Here is a 9,334-nt window from a genome sequence, read left to right on the forward strand (position 1 = left end):
TAGGACGATATGATTTCAGAAAGAAGCAAGTTTTATGTACTGGGTAAGAGAACTGAAGAACGCAGGATAAAGGACCCGCAGCTTCACTAACTGGCACTTTACTCACAACGACAATTAGAGTAATGGAAAGGGAACAAGAGGGGCTGAATAATGTTAAGGAAAGAAATTGGAGCACAGATGGTGTGATATAACTATTATACTAAGGACAGAGCTGAAAAATAAGGTCACCAATGTAGCTTAACACAAAATATATATTATTTTATATACAGTGGGGAAAAAATAGTATTTAGTTAGCTACCAATTGTGCAAGTTCTCCCACTTAAAAAGATGAGGTCGGCCTGTAATTGACATCACAGGTAGACCTCAACTACGAGAGACAAAATGAGAAAACAAATCCAGAAAGTCACATTGTGATTTGGAAATAATTTGCAAGTTATGATGGAAAATAAGCATTTGGTCAATAACAAAATTTCATCTCAATACTTTGTTATATATCCTTTGTTGGCAATGAGAGAGGTCAAATGTCTGAAGGGCAGTGCCAGGCGGGTGCGTGATTCAGCACTCCAATCAGAGACAGACATTGTCTAAGCTCAGAATAACACACCTTGTCTGCTCCTGTTTGGCACCACCCACCTGACAGCACAGAGTCTAAATAGCTTATCAGGCACCAAAACCAACAGCATTCATTGCTCAAAAACGGGGGAGGCTAGAGAATAAAATTCCAACTGTGCCAGAATCAGTGGAAGAACACCTATTACAAGATGCAAAGAGCTGGAGAAAGGTCCTATTTAAATGAAGTCTAAAGTAAAAAAAAAAAAAAAAGTCACAGGTAGGCAACCATAAGATTGGGATCTGCCAATAGGTCCGACAGATCCAGAGTAGATCACTGTGACAATGAGTTTTAAAATACAATCAAGACCAGTCATCCAAATGTAAATACACAGGAAAGACTAAATAAAATCAATGGATCCGCGCTTACCCTTCCAACGATTTTTATTCAGCATACAATAGACAACACACAACGCGTTTCGGGACGCAGCCCGTCCCTTTCTCAAGTGTCCGTTTTTGTCCTTTTAAAACATTAGCAAAATATGCTCCTTTTATAGCAATATCGAACTACCGGAAGTGATTTGTCTCCGTTTCACTTCCGGTAAATAAACTATACAAACATTTACCACAAATTCAAATTATCACACAGATGGCTTAGTAATGTATACTACCTTCATTGGTGGCATTCCGGAATGTCATTCCGAGGGCATGTGTACAACAAGCCCCTCAAGCACTACATACACTGCGAACGGCACCATCGGGTCCGCAGTGGAACGCATATGCGCTCCACCAAACCGGAAGTGTCAAGAGCGCATGCGCCGGAAGAAGATTGTATACGTCCGGCTTTCACCATACGACTGGTGGAACGCAACTGCGCCCCACCTACCTGCGCATGCGCCAATCAGCTAAGCTGAATGATGGAAATCTGCACATATGTCAGAAGTGAACTACAAATAACCGACTCGCTCCCAGATGACAGGTAAAACGCATCAGGAGAAGTGCTCGAACACCCAAAGTATCGATTAATTTAACCATATCTTATATGACTCAAATACATATGACTAATAAAGCAAAAAATTGCCTAGTATTTCAAGTCTACATAAATACTTGCAATTATACATATTTTGAGTGTTCTTTTAAAAAGCATAATGCAATATATACATACATATACATAAATATACACACACATATATACACGCATACATGTATATTTATGTATATGTATGTATATATTGCATTATGCTTTTTATGCTTTTTAAAAGAACACTCAAAATATGTATAATTGCAAGTATTTATGTAGACTTGAAATACTAGGCAATTTTTTGCTTTATTAGTCATATGTATTTGAGTCATATAAGATATGGTTAAATTAATCGATACTTTGGGTGTTCGAGCACTTCTCCTGATGCGTTTTACCTGTCATCTGGGAGCGAGTCGGTTATTTGTAGTTCACTTCTGACATATGTGCAGATTTCCATTATTCAGCTTAGCTGATTGGCGCATGCGCAGGTAGGTGGGGCGCAGTTGCGTTCCACCAGTCGTATACAATCTTCTTCCGGCGCATGCGCTCTTGACACTTCCGATTTGGTGGAGTGCATATGCGTTCCACTGCGGACCCGATGGTGCCGTTCGCAGTGTATGTAGTGCTTGAGGGGCTTGTTGTACACATGCCCTCGGAATGACATTCCGGAATGCCACCAATGAAGGTAGTATACATTACTAAGCCATCTGTGTGATAATTTGAATTTGTGGTAAATGTTTGTATAGTTTATTTACCGGAAGTGAAACGGAGACAAATCACTTCCGGTAGTTCGATATTGCTATAAAAGGAGCATATTTTGCTAATGTTTTAAAAGGACAAAAACGGACACTTGAGAAAGGGACGGGCTGCGTCCCGAAACGCGTTGTGTGTTGTCTATTGTATGCTGAATAAAAATCGTTGGAAGGGTAAGCGCGGATCCATTGATTTTATTTCGTCTTTCCTGTGTATTTACATTTGGATGACTGGTCTTGATTGTATTTTGTTTACTATGGGGATCCTTGCTGCTGAACAACCCTCTTGAGTGATATTGTTGTTTTACACTTTAAATACATATCACAAGGTGATTATTTATTGCCCTAATCAGTGATTAAGATTTCAACTATCTAGGGATAATGCGCTAGGTATTGCGCGGTGCTCTTTGTGTTTTTTTCTAATGAGTTTTAAAAAACCTTATAAGCTTTTTTCCCCATGCCCCCAGCCCATAACCTGATAAGGACATTTTTTCATACTTTTGAGGGAGAAAGGGGTTATAACTTCGACTTGCTTTCCAGGCAGACCAGAATCAGAACTCTGGAGTGGCTGGAAGAGGGAAGGGGGCACATTACTACCCCTGTCCTAAGAACACTCCTTTAAGGGGTAAGAGGTTAGTGCTCCTAATTATGTACACTCCTACCTGCCCATAGCCTGTACAGGAGGGGCAGAGGTGAAAAGTAAAGCTAATATGGTTGGAAATTTATGTTGTGTTTGTGTGACAGGAACTGATGCTGGGGCCAGGTCCTAGGCACATGGAAAAAAAAAAAAAAAAAGAGAACCCAGAGAATAGAATTCGTTTACCCCAATAATAATTTAGGACTTTAACTTGTCTTGGTATTGTAGTACCCAGTGGTACCCGAGGACTTGTTTTACCTGCAGATGTGTGGGGACACCCTTCAAATGTTGTGGCGAGAACACAAGATTTATTAAAGTTTGCTTTATCACCCTCAAGTCTCCCATCCATGTGTGCCCTCTACTTTTTACCCTGTCAAAATCACATTACCTTACAATGTGTAAGTTATCATTAATATTTTTTTCATAAAAAGTTGAGAATAAACTTTGATATACTTTTCACTTTAAATATTACTCCTGTCTACTTCTTATCTGAGTGATTTTAGTTTGTACTCCAACACAAGCAGTGCCAGCTTACAATAACATCTATGTAGAGGGAAGGGGGGAGGAGAAGGAGAAGTAAGAGATGAAACAGTCTACAGAATTACGGTAAATTAGTCATTTCTGTCAGGAGAGGGTTGGATAATAACCCCTGATATCCCAGCTATGTTGTAAAAAAAAAACTTTATACTGCAGTTGTGTCTGCTTTGAGGAGTTCTTCTCTTACATCTTGTCCAGAGACTTCTATTGTACAGATTTGTTCAGTATCAGGAGCAACTTTTTTTTTTTTTTTTTTTTAAATAAAGTGTATTACACAGTCTCTTGACTTAGGGGGGGGGGGGAGGAAAAAAACATTAATAAAATCACTAGTAAAATGTTCTTAGTCCCTTCCCCTAGTTTAAAAATGTTTGCATGTAGCATTATGTTAAAGAGCTGCAACTGACTACATTAGGTCCTCCCAACGGGCACCAAGTAACCTTTTTTTCCCCCACACGGACAGATAATGTTAAGGGGGTTTTCCAAGCTAAAATTATCGATGACCTATCCCATCCATTAGCATTTCTTAGCAGCAGATACACAGCATGGAAAAGGAAACCTGCAGGACTTTTCTCTCTACATTTTTCAAGTGCAATGAGGGATGGAATCCCCGAATACAGATCTGAAGTTAGCCTGAGAGCTTTACTATGAAAATAAACTTGTGCTCCCCTCCAACCTGCTTCTGTGACGTTCACAGTGGCCCACTTTTACTTACAGGTAGAGCTTTTAAAACTTAGTGAGGCTAGGTTCGCATCTGCGTTTGGGTTTCCGTTCCCAAGCGCCCCCCCAAACGGAAATCTAATCTGCTTAAAAGAAGCGTTTACCCGTGGAAACCATAGACTATATAATGGGTCCGCTTGGTTTCCGCCTGAAAGGGGAGAAAAATGCAGAGATGGGAAGTAGAATCCTACTACGGAGAACCAACACTGGTGTGAACCCAGCCAGAGTCAGTCTGAAAATGCATCAAATTAAAAGTTGTCATAGTGCAAACTTTTTTTTTTTTCTTGTTAGTACCATTACACAACATACAGTCTCATTTTCTAATACTTTGTCAGTATTCCCAACACCTAAGATTAGATTACTCAATAATCTGTTTTGTGGCCAGTGTATAAAGGCTCGTTTAGGCTAAGGCCCCACATTGTAGAGATGGAGCTTTTTTTTATTGCAGATCTTGTTGCGTTTTTTTGAGCCAAAGTCAGGAATGGATTGGGGAAAAAGGTAGAAGTAAAAAAACTTCCTATAGATCTCCCATATGCTTTTGTATCCATTCTTGGCTTTGGATCAAAAAAATGCAACATAATCTGCAACACAAAAAGCTGCATTCCTGCAACGTGGGGGAGTAGCATTACACAGGAAGATGATATACCAAATAAACATTTGGAACAATTCTTGAGTCATACATGAAATCTACGACAGCCGCTGGTTGGTACAGATTACAGGTCTGGCACACCTCATGCCAACAGGGGAATTTACTTAGGATACAATTACTCTCTAATATCAAATGTATAGTTTCATACAGGAGCAGACAAGGAAGGGTGTGGGGAGAACAAGGGAGGTCCCATTAGAAACAGAGTGTAAACACTCTAATCCATGCCCGCTCTTGTCTGGCACCTCCCAAATGACATTAGAGATTCTAGTTAGCATATCAGGCACCAACTCTGACTGCTTAACTTTTGGAAGCAATGGCGGCTAAAGAAAAAAATCCAACTGTGCCCAAATCGGTGGAGTAGCACTTATTACAAGATGAAAAGAGCTTGATTTGGTGAAGGTCGTGACAGGTCCACTTAAAAAACATTACCAAAATGAACATCTTTAAGGTTAGGGCCACACAACAACTTTGGCCAGATCTCCCATCCACTCATGTTAGTGAATGGTGTCACATTGAGACCAATGCAAAAAGTCAAGCGATGATCAACTTCTTTTGCAACAAAGTTGCGGTACCCAGGAGGGTCACTTTCTCCTCTCCGTGAAAATGGAGCATTTTATTATTATTATTTTTTGTAAATCATGGCAGTGATATTACCATAACAGACCTTATCAAGCCTGCATAAACCTGATGAAAGCTTATCTATGTTTGCTATGGGTGACAAGGCTACCTCGTTTCAGGCACAATTTTGATATAATGTATTTGGTTCTGTTCACACTAGTGACAGGCTTCCACTTATAATGGAGTCACGACAGATCTAGAAGTTCGGCTTTTGAACAAATTTGAATAAGGATCTAGTATATGCCCATCAATAATACCAGAAAAAAAAAAAGATCAAGAGCTGTCAGTGTTTTGCACAGTCCAACACTATTACACAAGTCGGTGGTATAAACTAAATAAAAAACAAACAAAAAAAAACCACCCCAACCTATGGGAAATGTAATAAATGAAAGGCGAAATGGTAAAGGTTTGTGTAAGTGACAAAGTAATTTATTATTTGTTACACAGTAGATAGAGAAGACGACATTTTTCAGGCGATGGCGAATGATTCCAGGACTTTAGTAAGTTTGTCGCATTTCCTCCACGACTTCTAGACATCAGTGAGGTAATGACAATTAAGGAGCTGCCACTTTCTTGCAGCAGCCTCCTGTGGCACCGTGCCACCACCAGCAGCAGCACCTCTCCTGCTCAGCCCTGCTCCACTATGTCAGTATGCTGTGACTGGAGAGGGTGGGACTGTGATTTCTCATTCCCTCAGTAAGTCACGCATTACTACTATTATTATGTACAGTGGCTGGCAGCAGATGAGCTTATTAGGAGGCAGTCAACAAGAGGCGCAGGTAGTACACACAGGGAGGGGAGAGCTCGTCGCCTTCCGCTCAGCCTCCTTTTGTGTGGCGGCGGCGATAGCTCCTCCACCAACACCACGGACAGCTCGAAGGGCAAACAGCAGCGGCCGCCGCCACCACACATAGCGCACGTCAACTTAATGACAGGAAATTCGTCCGTGTGACGCTTAATAATCTCTCCCCACACACAGCCCTCACCCCACCGCCTGTTTGTTCAGGCAGCTGCAACAACACGCACGGCTCACCAAAGATGGCGTCCGACATAGTCGCTGGTCGGCAAACCATCTCTGGTCTTTACCCCACCTCCCCCTGCGATGTGCCTCAGCTCGGGGACACCAGCGAAGGCCTACAGGAACGGCCCCACACACGGGCGGCTGCAGCGGGGATGGTAATAAAGCAGGCTTACCGTGGTAGCTATGGCGGCCAGCAGGGCACAATGGCTCGGGCAGGTTGGCAGATAACGCGCTTGCAAGCCGCGCCGGGGCTGCTAACGGGGAGTTCGCGTGAACTCGCTGCGGTGAATGCTGGGTAATAGTAGGTCGGACAAGGCTGCTTGTGTGCTGAGGCGCGCAGGCCGGGGAGCATGTGCTGTCCTGCCCCGGCACAGCGCCATTTGTATGTTGGAGGCGCAGTGCGAAGGAAAGAGGAGTACACCAGCACCATGTAATGCCCGCAGCCTGCCAGGAAACCACCAGCTGGAAAATCAGGAGGGAAAGCCTGTTCCTGGCACACTGTGATGTGACAGCTCTACTAGCCCAGTCCAAACACACTGAATAAAATGTCACCACACTTCTCTCGATTTCTGCTTCTTCTATTGGTGGTAATGGTGTTTGGAAGAAACACTTTGTATTCAAGGTTGTTGGAAGACGCTTGGAGTTGTTGGGATTGACTTTATCGGGTGAATCATTTTACACGTTAGCTCGCTATCATCACATTGTTCTTTCTTTATGTGACTGAACCTGAAATCTCTACCAGTTCTTTAAGGCTAAGGCCCAACATTACAGAAACGCAGCTTTTTTTGTGGCAGATTTTGTTGTGTTTTTTTGAGCCAAAGCCAAGAATGACTACAAAAGAAATGGTGAATATATAAGAAGTCCTTATACTTCTCCCTTCTGCTCAATCCACTCCTGGCTTTGGCTTAAAAACCAGCAAAATCTGCAACAAAAAAAAGCTGCGTTTCTGCAACGTGGGGCCTCAGCCACAACGGGAGTCTTTCACTTTCCTAGATGTCTTTATTATTCTGCATTGCAGCTCTACTTTTTTGAACATCTGTATTTTATTTTGATGCAAATTAATTGAAAAGGGCTTTTCTTCTTCTGGGTAGCAAAAGCCTTCATTCTTTGCTCCAGATAACAATCCCTACCTGGTAGGAGAACACACGCACCTAAAAGCCCTTGTCAGCTAAATTGCATAAAGTATAAAATGCAGAATAAGAAAGGCATCTTTGGAAAATACAGACGCTGCTCTGCAAGGTACAGTCATTAGTTTGATAACATTTTTCAATTGTTCCTCCCTATATAACTCTAGGAGAAAAAAAAACAATTTCTGCAAGTAAAATCAAATGGATTGTTAAGTTAATACGGTAAACACGTGTCAGAGTGAGAGCTTCAAAACAGAATCCCACTGACTTCAATGGATTCTGTTTAACGCGCGTAACACATTGAAATCAATGGGTTAAAAAGCCTCCCATTGATTCCAATGTGTAGCGTGTGTAAGATGGCACCCATTGAAGTCAATGGGATTCTGTTGTGAAGCTCTCACTCTGACACGTGTTTACGTGTCAGAATGAGCGGTGCATTACTCCGTGGGAATGTGGCCTAAGGAAAGAACCCAGGACGTCACAAGTGACATATATGTGTGTGACGTTCTTTTGCTGAGGACTTCCGCTAGAACAAACCGTAGGGAACATCTGAGTATTGGGAACAGGTGTATATGGGTTGTTTTTGGGGGGTTTTTCACCTGCCCTAGCCTCCAGGAAAAAAAATATTTCCTGAAAAACCCCTTTAACAAACTGTATAAAAAAAAAAAAAAAAAAGCCGCATTATTGAAAATACAAGTTTTCTGCAGCGTTTCTTTCTGCATTGTGCAGATGAGGTTAAATAAAATCTCATTTGCTTTGCTGGGACTGTACAACTGCAGTGTGTGGCCTCAGCCTAAAGGGTTTTTTTCCCCCCAAGATTACAATATTTATGAACTATCCTTATCGGATTGGTGGGGGTCTCACTCTTGCCATCCTAATTAACTGTTTTAATGTGCTACAGCAAAAGCCTCATGATTGGTTACATTAGTCCATAAATCATAATAGCATATACTGTAGAAGCAAATGAACTGGAAAGTTCTTTATAAGCGTATACTCTTCTGTATGGGCTTCTTTCTTCACTCCTAATTGCTGCCCAACTCCACCCAGCACTGCCTCACTGACATCTGGCCCTCTTTGCTCCAGTTTACATCAACTGTGGCAAGTGCAGTACTGTGTACTCTCATTTCCCATTGGAAGGAAAGGCCGGGGTTGAAATTTACCTGAATCACAGTTGTTGATGTCTTTGTCTAATAACGGCCTCCTTTGCTTCCAGGTACATCCTGACATCATCAGGGATGTGTAGTACTCTCAGTACTGTGCTAGCCACAGCTGATGTGAACAATGAGTGAGGAGGGATAGGTGTCAGTTTAGCTGTGGGGGTGGAGCTGGATGGCAGCTAGAAGTGGTAATCTTGACTAGACCTTTCACTGATTGTGTACTGAATAACGCTAAGTGTACAACTGCATAGGGGGTTCATTGTTCTGGTCTGTTCGAGGACCAGATCAACAAACAAATGGACGGATAAAATAGTAGACACATATGGAGCCCAATGGACCCCATTGACTGTAATGGGGTCCATTGGGTATCTGTTGTTTTAATTGAAAGCGCCAGGATGAAATAGTTGTGCGTGCTGGACTTTTTTGTGTGTGTAGTGATTTTAGACAGACACTGGGCATAAGCAGTACATCCACTCACAGCCACCATGACTCAATTTATGATTAGCCGTTAAGTGGCTTAAAGAAGTGTAATGGAAGTCCTTATTTGTA

The 9,334-nt window shown here is 42.0% G+C and overlaps 1 protein-coding gene across 3 annotated transcripts in view; it reads right to left on the minus strand.

Moving 5' to 3' along the window:
• The window catches only part of ZNF280D (zinc finger protein 280D), a 54,810-nt gene extending 47,988 nt beyond the window's left edge, over nucleotides 1-6,822 (minus strand). For all 3 annotated transcript variants that reach the window (XM_075273493.1, XM_075273491.1, XM_075273494.1), the window contains exon 1: nucleotides 6,675-6,822. The gene's annotated coding sequence lies outside the window, so the exon portion shown is untranslated. The remainder of the gene's footprint in view (nucleotides 1-6,674) is intronic.
• Nucleotides 6,823-9,334: the final 2,512 nt, after the last annotated feature.

This window comes from Leptodactylus fuscus, chromosome 5 (assembly GCF_031893055.1).
Source record: "Leptodactylus fuscus isolate aLepFus1 chromosome 5, aLepFus1.hap2, whole genome shotgun sequence".
NCBI classification, from domain to species: Eukaryota; Metazoa; Chordata; class Amphibia; order Anura; family Leptodactylidae; genus Leptodactylus; species Leptodactylus fuscus.